The sequence below is a fragment of the Drosophila guanche genome, unplaced genomic scaffold, assembly GCF_900245975.1.
Source record: "Drosophila guanche unplaced genomic scaffold, DGUA_6, whole genome shotgun sequence".
NCBI lineage: Eukaryota > Metazoa > Arthropoda > Insecta > Diptera > Drosophilidae > Drosophila > Drosophila guanche.
Genome location: NW_022995752.1, coordinates 280,371 through 296,327, shown reverse-complemented (window position 1 = coordinate 296,327; position 15,957 = coordinate 280,371).

Genomic DNA, 15,957 nt, shown 5'->3' with positions numbered 1-15,957 from the left:
ATTTAAAACAAAACTTAAAGGATTCTTTTTATGTGGCTTGGGGCAGGGGTAGTGTGGAAATCCTTCGTCTGGGTAAGTACAACGTTTCCATGTCCGTGGCTACAATTGAGTCGAGACACGCCCCTCACTTAGCCTAAAACAACGTGCTCTAAGAGCAATGTGCTGTTTGGTTACCCAAACCCAGCCCCAAACCACATCTCCAAGTGGCGCACACAAAACCCAACCGAACCCAACCCAACCCAAACGAAACGCAAACTGAACCAATCTCTTTGCGTAGCCAGGCGCACGGGCAACACAAAAGGCATGTAATGCCAACTGCCTATTTGGAGGCGAAGAATGGTGAGAGATGTGGGTAAGGTCGCAGGTCCCCGTGCCAGTTCCTGCCCGCACACACCTGAGCGTGGAATGGGAGCGTAGGCATGCCGTGGCCTGCCTTTTGATTGCCATGCTGACACTACTTAGTTTTTGGCACGTCATGCTGGGCACATGATGTTGGCAGTGTCCTTTTTAATATGCCTGTCCTGTCACACAACCATCAGGCAGGAGAGGACACAGCCAACAGCGAGCAGAGGACTAGGAGAGGAGCAGTTCTCCGGCTCTCTCGGCACGTGCCCGCATGGCATACCCATGGCATTTAGCTAAAGCCACTACGCAAATCGAAAGCTAATAAGTATAAAGTCAGAGAGTGTGGAGCAGCTCAACGGCAACGAGGATTATGTTATGTAGGTGCACAGAGCACGAGCTTTATGTTGGACTTAAATGAGGATATTACTATTCAGAGCCCTTGCAGAGTTATGTAGAATCTTTGACACACTCCGCCATGGCTGTAGTTCTCGATTTCCCAGAGTGTGGGACTATTGATGACAAAAGAAAACACCAGTTGGGTCAAAGGACTTTGTAACCAGATTGTCCAGAAGCGCTACGAAAGTTTTTCAACCACCCAAAAAGTTTCAAGTGATATCGATGGAAGCGAATCCCAGAGCAAAGGACGGCGCAGCCTTTTGACTTTTGCGTCATTTCTGATCAAAGTCTCCGTCGTACCAGCGTACCAGCGTACCAGCGTACCAGAGTGCATAAGGGAAGCCAATAAGGTGATGGGCGAGCGAGTCCCAATAGTTGCGTTCCAATCAAATTAAAGTGCAGCGGGGCTGACAAAGGATATTTAGTTATTAAAAACGCAAACACAAAGCGGTAAAGGGGAGAGAGTAAAAGGGAGCCACAAAATGTAACCCAAAACGTCAAAGGGGACACATTGATGGTGGGAGAGCGCCTGGTGCTGGCCCCTGAAAGCCAAGCAAAAACAAACAGAACAAAAAATGAAGAAAAAAAGTGAGTGCCGTGGCGAAAAAAAAAAAAAAAACAACTTGAAATTGAAAAACAAAAGCCAAAACTGAAACTTTGTTTTTGGTCAACACTCTAAGCCAAAAATCAACAAATATAAAAAATTTCATTGCACGTGAGGCAGCATTTTCCACTTTTTAGCGGAAAAAGTTTTCGGCAGCGCGTCGGCACTACGCCCACAACCGTAAAACACCAGCAACACGGGATACCCACAACAACAAAAAGGGGCAAACGAGCAGAGGGGGGAACGACCACATGCCTGCGGATGGGCGAGAAACGGGGTTGACTTGTGGATACCCTTACAGATGGCTTATGTCTATGTGTGTTTTGTTTTGCTAATTTGCTAACACCAAAATGAGAAAGCGTAACTTTCGTGTCACTGTGAATTTCACGCACGAGAGCCAGTAGAGAAAAGAGAGAACGAAGGAGAGCGAATTCAGACGTGAGCGAATTCAGGCAAGAGCGCAGAGCAGATCGGCGAGAGAGAAACCGAGAAAGTCATCGACGTAAAAGCTTGTGTGCGCGGCCAGGCGGCGAGCGACGTAAAAAATCCAATTCCTATGCCATTTAAATTGGATTCTTTCTCTTATTATCCTTTTCTTATTAACAATATACATAAGCCCCCATACACATCTGAAATCTGTAAAATTTAAGTTTCCGTAGCAGCAACTCAAATAATCAAATATTATCGGACTCAACTCTTACTCATCCAAGCTAAAGACAACCTTCACGGGAAAGCATTAATACTCTTTGGAAAGAGCATTGCAAAAAGAGTGAGAGCGTCAACCGAAAGGACGACAGGTAGTCGTCCGTCAGCTAGTCAGTTGGGAGCCATTTGGGAAACCATCGCCCGGCCGGACTCCGCACCCTGCGGCGCTCGACGAGTCCAGGTGATGGCCGAACTTTGTGGTTCATAAGGTGGGTGGGGGGTGGACAGTCCCTGGGTTGATGGGGTTCCTGCTGATGGCTCTGGGAGAACTGCAACACAACTTTTGCCAAAGTCGGTCGGGCTTTGGAGTGTCCTCAAAAAATTGATTACTTTATAGAGAGTGCGCGACGCGTTCCAGTTCGGCTTGGCTCGGCTCTGCTCAGTTCTGCTCCGAATATTTGTAGCTCGGTGCGGTTCGGTTGGCATTTTGAAGCTGTTGATTATGGCCACGAGGCATTAGCAGGAAAATAAATATTTACCTTGGAAATTATAAAGCAAAGTTTTGCAGCAGCTTCGTATGACTCCATTCCCTCGATGATTGTTCCATCGACTCGGAAAGTTTTTTTTTCGATTGCAAAACTAATTAAAAAGTTGATGAAACTCGCCGCTTGGAATTGCTTTTAAAGATTTAACTCATTTCGTGGGTGGCTGTTTGTGTTAAGGGTTAAATCTCATCCAAGGTTGTCAATAGTAATGAAAGGGAGAGAGGAGCAAAGTAATTGTTAAATTATTCACATTCAACCCTTGGCTCTGAAAATCTCTCAAGTAAAACTAAAGACTTCTTTATCCACTTTCTCCTGTCTCATGCCACACCACGCCACCCGCTGCCATCTCGCTGACAAAATGCCAAATGCAAAAATTGTTTTTCAATTTCTTTTCTTCTTTTTTCCAATACGCACAACACACAAAGCACGTAACTAGATTGGGGGGGAGGAGAACAACATTAGCATACAACTTTTCTTATTATTTTTTATGTGAAAAATTCTCAAAATTGCCGCCGCCGCCGTTGTTGGCTGAGCGGACGAGGACGAAGGAGCAGCGTCAGCAACAAAACTGCAAACGTCTAAGGAAGCGGAAACGGAAAGCATACAACGCCAGACAAACGGCAGAGTAAATTTTTCGTTGGCTCCGCGGGGTAACGAAGTCGAATGCTGGAGCAGAAGTTGGAATTTTGCTTCTTACTCACGGAGAACAAAGGTATATTGCACGAGTATATTTCTGATTTGCAACAATAAACAAAGGGTACTAAGCCCCAAGTTGTATTCACTAACTGTGGACCACTAAAATGGTGACAAGTTTGCAGGAATTATTCCAATAATTTATTATAATTATTCTTTTATTTGTAATTTTCTCTCATTTTAATCGTGATTTCTTTACTCATTTGTAAACACAAATGAGTATCTCACAGTCGAAATACTCCCACAAAATCACTCTTATTTTGGTGCTTATATTTGGTGGCTTATCTGTGGCTCCAACTGCAAGACTTTCTCTGTCTCTCTGTGTCTGTGACGATGAGCCAAAGTCAAAGCCAAGCCAAAGCCAATGGCAGAAAAGTGAAAACGACTGCGAGTAAAATACATAATAATGACATGGAAGGAAATGATTTTCATTTGCAAGCCATCGCTCCATTGCTCATGGCTCATCGCGCCCCTTGCTCCCCCTTTGCCAGTTGATTGAAGTCACGGCGACGGCTATACAACTTCAACTTCAACTTCAACTTCAACTTCAACTTCAACTCTGGCGGTGGCTGGCTTCATTTGTCGCAAAGTTTTATTGAATTACTCGGGCGTGCCTCCAGTCCCAGTCCCAAACCCACACCTAGACTGCGCGAGACATACTCCTGGCTGTCATTCGTTTGAAGTGCTTGGAGAGGGTTGGATTGGATCGTGTTGGAAGTTCTTCTTCATTTTGATTATAGCGCCTTTTGAAAATTCATTAAAAACTTTTCCTTTTCTTTTTTCCTTGTCCTTGTCAATCGATTAGCCTTCCCCACAAGCCTCCTCCCCCACTCGTAGGCGACGCCACCTGCATTCATTTATCATTTCGTGTCGCCGCCGTTTTGCGCCTTTGCCTTTGACTTTTTGCCAATTGTCATTATTCATCTTAAACCGTTTGCGCTCCCAGTTCCACTTCCTCCCTTTGGCTTGGAGTTTCCCGTGCTAAGTTGCCCAAAATGTCCCACATATGCTGGACGGAGTGTGATTAATTGTCGGCTGGCAAACCCAACCCCCACTGACTGTTGACGCTTAGCCTGCCTGCAGTCACAGGGCTCATAAAACACTTCCCAAACTTGTGATTTAGTATAGATCCCTGGCGATTGATGTCTCAGCGGTGCTCAAGCTGGGAGTCCAAACACTTTTCTCCACAACTCTTTTACTTCCATTGACATTGTGAACACACACAGGAGTGGCTAAGTTTTAATTATCTCCCACTCATGTCACGGTTTTTGTGGTTGAACTGCTACCAAATGGTTCCATCCATTCTAATAAACTAAATAAAACATATTCATAGTACCCAAAGACAGCGATAAATGTTTTTCCAATATCCAATAAATTAGTGAAATAGTTTAAAAAAATTCTAAGAAGTTTCTTTCAACTAAAATATTGGCTGTATTTCTGCACAGTTGCTGTGGAAGCTTGCTGCCCCGTATATTTATTTATTTTATTATTTATGTATTCTTTTTTTGAGCAAAACTTAACTCAATCCTTAACTTTTGTTCCCATTTTTCAATCATTTTTATTAGCTTACATTTTTATGAACTCTCGCCTGCATTTTGCCCACTTTCCATTCCACGCTCCATTTTTATCTGGCAATCAGCCTGTGTTGTATGTGTAGGGAGCACAAAGCGCTACATCAATTTGTCGAATAAGCAACTTAATCATTTGCCATTGTCAATGCAGTGCAACTGGAACTGTTCTGGCCGTTGGCGTTGCCAGGGGAAAAAAGATCCAGGCCCAGATGCAGGCTTGAGCCTGTAGTAGGATGGACGGCAGCTGGCACACTCGTATAATGCAACAGAAACAGAAACAGAAACGTTGCCAAGGCATAGAATAAAAATTATGCAGACTCCAAACAAGACTGGTGGGTGTGGTGTGTGGTGTGTGCTGTGTGCTTCCATTCAACCGAGAAATGTGGCCCTGCCACTTGCTGCCAAAATCAGCACACCCGAGAGATGGGGGCAGGGGCAGGGGCAGACTTGACTCTACTTGACTTGGCTCTGATTCTGATTGCGAGTCTGTGGCTCTGGCTGAGTTTGGGTTTTGGCTTTGGCTTCCCTCTGCCTCTGGCTCTGGCTCTGGCTCTGACTCTGGCTGCAGTTGCACAATTTGTCGGCTTTGGCTTTCATTTTTGGGCCATCCCACTTGCAGCCATATTGCCACTTGCCACTTGGTTTTATGCAACAAATCATTGGCGTAATTTAAAGCATCGCTCCGCTCTGCGTACTCCGATTCCCAGTGCCCAGGCACTCTGCCAATGTGGCATTAAGTGAGACTCGCCCAGCATGCATGGAAGCCTTTGGCCTGGCCATTCCATATTTCTGTTCTATTTTCTGCTGCTGCTCCTCGAGTATGCATGATTATTGAATGTGGTCGAAGATTAATGATGCTGCCGTCTAGGTCTCAGCCTGTTTCTACTCCTAGCCTGTCCCCCTATCATCGATTTGGGACGTGCAACGTGCCCGTAAATGTTTGCTAAAATATCTCTGGCTGGCTGTCTGCTAAAGTCTGTCTCTCTAAAGTTATCCCTCGTTGAGTCACGATCATCTTATGAAACACTTCTCAGTTCGTTTGCCCAATTAATATCATAGTAAACCCTCCTGGCTTGACCTTTCTGCTCTCATTATCATTGCAACGAGCGGAGGAAGTTTGCTGCTAGCCAGAGCTGCCAACTTGTTTATGGTTTTTGGCACCTAAACCAACACACCTCTGCCTGGACACTGGTCCGTTCGGGATGCGCAATAACAAACTATAATCATAATACTTGTAATACTCTCCGCACTCTGTAATAACACTCGCAACGTGCAATTTAATTAAAATTTTTTGGCCAGAGCCAAGGCCTTGTCTGGTCTAGTTTGAGTTTGGACTGGACTGGACTGGACTGGACTGGACTGGACTGGACTACGTGCCGCAGCCCACAGCTGGAGGCGAGTGGAGCCATGTCTGTGTGTGTCTGTCTACTTGGAAAGTCTGTCTGTCTGTCTGTCTGTCTGTCGGCTGGCGACATATGCGGCGCATAAATTAAACACTCCACAGGCCTGTAAAGGAACCAGCACGTACTGCCGTGGCAACTGCCACCTGCCACTGGCTTTTGGCCATAAACGTGTAGGCATTGCTCATTAGTTTGGTGCCCCGTTTGCCGCAGGAGTGCCGCGAGGGGCTCCTTGAGACACATTCGCATTGCTCGTGTCTACATATTTCTCTTTATTGATTTAAGTTCATTTTTCTTCTGCAGTTGCACACCGGCACCTCGCACACACTCCTACGTTTGGAGTAGTTAATCATTTCTGACCGCTGACTGGGGTCTGCAGTGTCCTGTCTATTGCTCTTTTTTGCTGCATTTTCTGGCTCACGTACGCTTCAATTTCGGGAAAAGAGTGTCTTCTGGGTGCAAGTAGAAAGTGCCATCCAGTCGGAGCTGCTCATTTATTGAAGAAATTTAAAATTTTGAGAGTCACTTAAAAATATTTTATTCCACAGCTAAATTGGTTTTTCGCAACTGATTTTTGGTTTACCCAGAAAATAATTGTCTAAAGTTTCAATTTTGGGTTGAATAATGGACAGACCCCACATAAATGCCGCGAAGGGACTCACAGAGTAAGTATGCGCCACCAGGACCATTCGCAGGAATTAGGTAAAAGCTGTTTTAGCCTTGAATCGTTATGTTATTAGATGAAATACTTAGAAGCAATTACGGCAACAGAACTCTCGATCCAATGACTATGACAATTCTCCGTAATTCTTTCCTTTTTTAGTTCGTACAAAATATGAACAATAAAATGCAATCTGGCAATCGTCTTACATTTCCAGGGTTCCAGGTTTTAGTTCTTTTATTTCATTCTTTTTGCGACATTCTATTCTCTTTGGGCTGGTGGAAAAGTTGAGAGTTCTGGCCCGACTGCAGCTGGCTTATGCCCATTGAACTGTGTGCCTGGGCGGCAACAGCAGGCAGGGCTTAGGACACGAGTACTGGCCAGAAGTTTATCAACAAAATGCTGTGGCATACAAGCCAAGTACACGAGTTACAGAAGGATAAGCAAATATATTGGAAGAGTGAGTGTGTAGTCAACCACAGGTCACGGCTTGGCATGTGAATAAAAATATGTTTTGGGGTTTGCGAGTGGGAAACAATTCGAACTGAGAGATGCAATAAATCAATCAGAAGCGATAAAACACGCAGCCCCAGCTGTCAGCTATTGTAATCCAAACTCAGTCCCAGCCTCAGCTATCAGATTCCGTGCGGAAATAGACACTCGAACATCGAAAATCTTCGCTGAGTGAGTGATTAAACAGAAGGCCTCGAAAAGGTGTGCGTATTGATAACTCAATTAAGATGTTACTTCCACGAATTATGAGCAGATATTGTGTGGCTGAATAGAGATCGAGACAAAGAACTGGAGCAACTCAGAGCAGTAGGGCTCAACCTTCGGAGGGTATCTTGTATCTGGATGTGTTGAAAAATTACTCGAGCTCAAATTTCAGACATCGTGTAATACGAAACTCTGCCCCGGGGCTGTTCTTCTCTGTACAATTGATTGGAAAAGGATTCGACGGAGCTGGGTTCACTTATTCTTTTTAAATGAATTCTCATTGAAGCGTTAATCCATTTAGGGCCAAAATTGTTGCATGCACACGTAATCGGATTTAAAGGGTCCATTTGATGGGCAGAGGGTTTACTCCATCGCAACACTACGCCCCAGGGCCAATTGCCTGTGCGGCCACACTATTTAGTGACAATGACATACTTGTTGGTGGCTCAGCATAAGTCTAAGCCTCTTCCAGTCTTCCAGTCCCCTGCGCAGTGTAAAAACTTTATTGGGGCTAAGCTAAATTTGTGAATAAATTAAAAAATTGGCCCGTAATATAAACTATAAAGCCATAAAAGCGGGTGTCATAGCAGCCCTTTTAAAGGATTTCCTTGCCAGCCCCGCCCCAGTACATATACTCGATTATCCTTTTTGTTGTGTTGTTCTTTTCAAAGGCAGAATTGATGACAATGCGGCTTTTCATCGCCTGGCAGGGACTCTGATGTGTGTGTGTGTGTGTGTGTGGCTTGCTGCAACAAGAGATAAAAATTTTCATTAAAACCATTATAACCTGATTTTGCACACAGACAACAAAAAAAAGCGAGGAGGAGCGTTGTGAGCAGCGTTTGCCCCCAATTCAGGGGTAACAATGGCAGCGGGTGAAAGTGGAGGAGGACTTACCCTCCACAGGCAGCCCTATGTATCTTCCCCGGCTAAACCGGTGCATGATCGATTAATCAATCGAAAAATTAAACGGACCATTCAGTGCATGAATTTAGTCAGTTATCGAGCTCCGCCCACAACGGGATCACCTTTCATCGATGCACCATCGACAATCTCATATATCTTTTACTCCGGGACAGCGGACACATGCAAATGGAAACAAATACAGTGTGGTACAAAAATGTATGTTTTTAGCTGTGTTATATTTGGGTTTACCAAAATATAACGGAATAAAATCAGAATGGGAATTCAGAAATTCACAATTGTTTATTTTCGAATTAATACTCAAAGTGTTTTATTTATATGAAACGCACTGTATGAAATCTATTGCTCTGCTCGAATTACACACACACCACATACACTCGCAGCTACACATGCTAAGCAAATATTGTACGTTGTGTAAATATCCTGTCTCCCTTTCACGGCATCGCTTTCCGCTTTCCATCCACTTTGCATTTTACAGTTATCCCGCCGCGCCGCCCTCCCGCGGACTTTAGGCTTTTGTATGCCACGCGAGCAGAGCAAAGCAGAGCAGAGCAGAGCACGAGCGAGCACACGGCAGAGAGGAGGCGGTGAATGGTGGTGTGAGGAGCAAGGTGAATTTGCATATAAGGTGAATTCCTCACCACAGAGCAAGGCTAGCTCTATCCCATTCTAGCGCTTGTCTCTCTGTGCGTGGTGAATACCCCACAGAGGACAACATTACCTTCTAGGTAAATTCACCTTGTTGCGGTGTGTCGTGCTGATTCGAGCTGCTTCTATTTGGATGCGCCTTTGTGTGAGTGTGTGATAGCAAACCCAAGGATTATTTCGCATTACTTTATTTTGCAGAAGCGCTAGCAAGTTTTGCGGTACTTTGGCACAGCCTTCGTCCCTTATAATTTACACGCTGATTGCGCGTCGGGATTATATATAATTTCTCTTCGGTTATTCGGTCTTTCAAAATCTCACCCCTACCCCCAGGCCACGCCACACCACGCCTGCCTTCTGGCTTATCAGATATTTTTTGTATGCGTTTTTTTGCCTTTGCTCCTGCACGTTTTTATAAGCTTATGAAATTAATTGTGTGTGTGTACAGGGGTAGGGGCGGGGGTAGATGTGATGGATAGGGATGTGGGCACATTTGATTATGTTTTGGCTAAATAATGAAATTATCTGGTAATAAAGCGTAATATCCTCCCATGGCAGCACACAACCTCAAAGGTATTAACGCAGGCTGAAACCCCCAGCAAGCCGGCAATCGTGATGTATCTTTGCGGAAGGCAGAGGCTGTGGCATAATTGAAATTCAGGGTTTCAGGCAGCTGGAAGCCATGAAGCGAAAGTCGTTGGGAAAGTTGCTGTTTGACCAGAATGACCCAAACACTGTAACCGCATTAGACCCCCATCCTCCCCTCTCCTATGTAAGTGAAACCCAAACCGAAGGCTGCGGCAAATATTGGAAAAGCTGCGACAATCTATACATCCATAACACTCCATAACAAGCAGAACATTGTCCGCTCTAATGTTATTAACGAGGAGAAATGGAGGTTGGATTGAACACTCGAAACGCATCAACGGAAAGCAACTGAAATATAATACAAATAATTAAAAATAGCCCGTAGAGACAATGGTTGGAAATTGCCAGACAGCATTAGGGAAGGTCCAACCCTCACCGGCAAAAACAATTGTGTCAATAGGTTCGCCCGCATCCAGAGCGAGTCACAGGGCCAGGGACAGAGATAAACACCAAATGATAATGGTTCAAACAGCTGCTGGCAACTGTCAACCGAGCAGCGGCCGACCAACCCAAAAAGAAAAGGGAATGGAAAGGAAAGGAAACCGAATCCAACAGGCTGCTGCTGCTCCTCAAACACCATGATCTATGCGACACACACTCAGAGGACGGAGGAAATGGTAAGGTGACACCTACTGCCATCATTTGTTTACACAATATTGAATATTGGAAAGGCTACGCCAGAAACGGGGAATGGGGGAGAGGAAATAGGCATTAGCTGGAAATTTGTAAGGCCAAACACGCACTCTAAATGGGACGAGAGCAACAGATACCCAAGACAGAGTCGAAGGAGGCTGGAAAATATATGCAGGCTACACAATTTGAAAGGACATGTCCTGGGGAATACACACAGAACATGAGGTAGCAATCGTCAAACAAATCTATTGTTTATTTATTGTCTGTTGCATTGTTTGCTTTTCTTTTGTGGCTGCGTGGACCGCCCGGTCGACCACACGCGCTTCTTCTCAACAGGGTTCAGGCCGGGCTAAGTCATTCTTCTTTTCAACGAAATAACAGCTAGAAAGCAGACTCAGAGGCGTTGCTGGTCAGCAGACAACTTCATTTGAGGATTGGCTCGTTTTACGGCTATTATCCAGGCGGTCATCGTCTGAGTCTCCCTTTTGTTTTGGATATTGGGAAATTTGGGAACTCTCATTGAAACTTAAGCCCGTGACGAAGCCACACAAGCAGCTCTGATATAGTTGGCATAATACGAAATATAACAATGGGTAATTCGAGTTACCGAAAACCTGAATGCACAAGAAACCCCAAAGGATTGGATTCCATTTTGCGCAGATTATCCCATCGTCCTCCGCCAATACCTCTCGCCCACTCTCTACTTTCAACTGACCAATTTTGTATGGAGATAGTACTTGTAGTCCACTAAGCCAGCCACAACTCAAACAACACATTCATTAAGGGCTATCCCAGAACCTTAACACGGGCTTATCGCAGATATTCTCGAAACAAAACCCAAAGGCCCTTCGAAGCATGTAGAAAGATTACCCACAGATGTACGCGTGAAAAATGAGTTAAACAAATAAATTATGAATCATTTCTGTTGTATTTATTTTGCAATTTAATTGAGAGACTGAACTTTAATGCTCTGGCTTTTTATTGCTAAATATTGGCCATGGCTCACCCTCAAGCTTCAGTCCTTTTGCAAGGGTCCCTTGGACAGCCGCAAGATTTGAATGCACGAGGAAAGATGAATGAGCGTCGAAGCAGCGAAGCGAATCAATTCTGCTTGTGAGGGAGGTTCTGACATTAATGTGACATTTATTTGTCGCAAGGCGTTCGGACATTTAGAACTTTAGGACGTATAACAGCACAGTCCTTCGCTCTCCTACTCTATCCAACAACCCTCTCTCAGGGCAGAGACGTAGCATTAATTCCGTTTATCAATGGGTTAATAAAAGCGGTTATAAAATATGAGTTCATTACGCGAATGCGCTCTAGTTATAAATATATTTCAGACTGGCACTGGCACTGGCACTGCAGGGACTATAAATTCGATCCGAGATGCCTGCAGAGAGCGACGGACAAAGATGGGTCGAAAGGGGAGCCCGAGTGTGGGGTGTGGGGTGTGGAGTGGCACAGCACACAGCACACAGCATATGGCATTGTCGTGGTCGCTTTTGTCGTACTTGTAAGAAGAGATTATATTACTTTATGCGACTCTGGCCATGGACGTGCCTCCCGTCCCTTCCCATCCCATCTCGTCCTGCCAGTCGTGTCCTTGGCCTGCCTGTCTCCCTGTGTGTTGTGGTCTGTACTTAAGTTGATCCTGCGCTTTTGCGCCTGGCTTTATGCCGGATGCGGACACGCGACACTCCTTGAGGGTCCTTCAGCCGCACGAGTCTTGTGGCTCTCACAGGGAAGTGATTTGTGTTGCTTTATTATATGCCGCCCATGCATAGATTGCATTCATAAATCAAACGTTTTGGCTAAATGAGATTCGGAACATACTCATAATTATTACTACAATTCAAAATCTCATTGTAAAAAGATGAATTGCAAATATTTATGACTATTTTCCCTTTTCTCTTTCTTTCCTCTTCTGAGCTGCTTCCCACTGCTGCCCGTGTTCTAAGCGCGAGAAAACGAGAGAAGCAATACAAAGAGAGCTTTAGAAGAGTGCGGGCTGCTGCTAAGCGGAGTACAAGTGATGGGTAAAGAGAAAAAGCGCAAGAGTAATGCAGGAACGAACATGTTGGAACGACCGCTGCCGCGCATCAGCATATGTACACACATACAAACACATGTACAGTGGTCAGTGCATTTAATACAAAATAAATCAGCTTTACGTTGGGCTGCAGCACTATGTTCGAGCTGGTTTTGATGATTTAGGCTTTAGTATGTACTGTAAAACCTTTTCCTTTAACTCTTATTCCCTTTGGTTTCACACTTTCGCTCAGTGGAAACATTTAGCATAGACGGTTAAGCCTGCCCTCGGGCAGAGCTCAAACCATTCCAATTCCAATTCCACTCATCTCATCTCATAGCAATTCTCATTTTCCATCTCTGCAGTGGTTGCCTGTGTGTTTCTGTGTTTGCCCACGTCAAGGGCTTACGCATTGCCCTTTTCGCCAAGGCCGCCCCCGGCCTGTGACCCGCTTCGGGGTTCAATTCGCCCGCAATCAAGCGTTACTTTGTTTGCTTTCGGAACTCTGGACCATTAAGTGCCGCCCGATGCCAGCCGCCGCCGGTGACTTTTCGCACTCGATGCGCTGCGAGTCGTCGGCAGTCACGTGTCGGGGTCCGGTCTGTAATTGTATCTTATAGACACAATTACAATTTTTCAATATTTTCGCACAGCGAGCGTCGCACGAGCTCTCTCTTCCTCTCTGCATCAGTTTAAGGGCGTTATTATTTATTTATAGTGACACTTTATTGCAATGCCACCGGCGGCGGCTGCAGGCGGATACGCACACAGGACGCAGGACGCAGGACGCAGGACACACGAGAATGTAATTGCGCATTTGTGGCGTCTTGGAACGGTCCCTCGAATATGTTGCATCATTGCTTCAGTGGCCTTAATGTCCCTGAGCCAGCAGCCTGGCAGCCTAGAGTGGAATGGCGCGTCGCCTGCTTAATGTTGCGTTGCGCATTGCACGAGTCCTGGAGTCCCTGTCCCAGGAGTTGTTTTTGTTTAATTTAATGCGCCCACACAGTTGTCGCTGTCTCGTTCTCGTTCTCGTTCGCGTTGTCTCCCAGGGCATTATCATAATTTTTCAATTTATTAACAAAGTCAAAACAGTTTAGTTCCCCTCGCTATAGTACCGCGTCTCATTTATTATCTATGTTATGCAAGGACTTGGTCTTGGTGTGCACTGGTCCTTGGCTGGATAAATGTCCTGCGGTGCTTTCGGCTACAAATGCGCGTTAAAACGGCTTTAATTGTCAGCCATTTGGGTCCATTATTTATGCTTCCGCTGGACCTCAAGTCCATCGAAGTTGGAGGGAGAAATGCGGCATTTGGGAGTGGAAGAGGGAAGCTTCGTTCCCACCAGTCAAGCACTGATTAAGACAAATTCTCAATTCATTTCAACAGCCTTCAAGCACTCACACGACGACCCACAAATGATTCATTTCCTTTCCTACCACAAGACCTTTGAATAAAAGTCAAGAACTGAGACGAAATTTTGAAATTGGAATGAAATGAAATGGAATGGAAATGGAAATTAACTATGCCGCGATGGAGGGTCTCGGCAGGGGCCTCTTCAGACAATTGCCGTCACTGGACATATTTTTTAATTGATTGAGAACGAAGCGCTTCTCTTTAATTGACCCAGAAAGAATGAGAGAAGAAGTTTGAAATTATTCAAATTAAAGGGAGATTGGGACTGGAGATCGACCTATGGCCCCGGCACCCACGTGGGCAAATGCGAACTTTAACACTCAAAGTTCTCGGCAACTTTGGTGGAGTGGTTGGAGGGGGGTGCCAGGGCAAAACCGAAATCCAATTTGCAAGTTTCTCAAGTGGCGCAGCACACACGCAAAAATGCTCCTTGGCAATACATGGGTAATGCTGTTTGCTCAGGTCTACTCAGGCTGAGTCTTCTACTCCTACTACGAGGGCACCCAACCTCCTCGACGCTGACAATCACGCACGATTTCCAGCAAATCTAATTTAAATACGACTACACGTCAGGCGTTCAAGGAGCAGCCAGGAGAGTGGGCTTCCCATCCCATTCCCATTCCATACCAGCCCCATTCCATTCCATTCCATTCCATCTAAAGTTGAGAGAGAGAGAGAGAGAGAGAGAGAGCGCTGAGAGCGAGCTACGAGTTTACTTTAGTTAGTTAACTGTTTATGAACTAGCAGAGGGGCGGGGCCGAGCACTTTACACTTTTGTACCAGCCAGAGCTCCTCTCTTCTGAAGTAATTAAGTGTTTTTCCACATGATGGCTTCATAGACTTTAGCCAGGAAGTGTTGCTGGGCCGTGCCAATACCCTCCTCCACTGAATACTTTTATAATTGGTTTAAAAAACGTGAAAAGAAACTGTTGCCTGGCTTGATACTTGCAGATAGTTTTGCCCTCCGCAGTCTACTCTACTCGAGCCGCTTACAATAAACTTCTGGAGAGTGGCGCTGCAACAAAAGCCCTCGACGGCATCAGCAAAATCATTAATAAACTATTAAGGTATTTATCCGGCCTCCCACAAGCCGTGATGGGAGGTGCCTCCATTTGGTGCAAACTTTTGTGGAATTTTGATCAGAGAGCGGAAGCCACAAATATCCACACAAGCACGAGGAAATTGGATAAGAAAGCTTTTCGCTTTTAACGAGATCTTGGGCTAACTTAATCTTGGTTTAGTAAAGTAAAAGCAAGTAAAGCAAAGTAAAAGCTAAAATAAAATGTAAGAACTTTATAGAATTGTGTGCCTTTTATTTGTGAATCTTTCAGTTCGAAATTTGACTACAGATTCATGTCTCCTCTTCCCCATGTTGCCCATTAACCATTATTCACATCTTAACTTTAATGGCTCCAAATGCGTATTTTACAAGACTGAATGCCCCAACACATCCATGAGTTGCAGTTGCAGTTGCAGTTGCAGTTGCTGCTATTTTGCCATACAAAACATTCGTAATCAGATCCAATTAATCTCAAGACTTGCTGCTTCGTTTGGACAGTCGTTCGCTCGTTCGCGACTCCATCCAGTTTTGTCAGTGCTCTCATGGCTGTACTTGTGTAGTTGCTGTTAAAAATAATTTCTGTTGACACAAAGATTGAATGCCTCTTGCGGAGTAGGAAGACAGAAAAGAAGACAAACAACGTTTGACATCAGCCGGGGATCTGCGATCTGTGATAATTTATGCCTTCGATTGCTTGAAAACATGAAAAATGTCGCCACAAGTTGCCAGTGCAATGATGACGATCGCCCATTCCATACCAGTCCATGCCATCCCCATGCCACGGTTCGAACCGAACCGAACCGAGCCGAAGCGATCGAACGCGATAGTTGTCGCGCGCACTCTTTGCCAAATGCAGACGAGGAACGAATGGTGCGGAGATACAGAAAGAGCGAGAGGGGAGCAGAAGTGGATGCTGCCTGCCTGCCTGCCTGCTTACGGAATCGAGCATAAATTAAGTTGACAAGCGCCCGACCTGTGAGTGTTTGGCTCTCCGCTTTGCTCCGTTCCGTTCCGTTCCGCTGCCC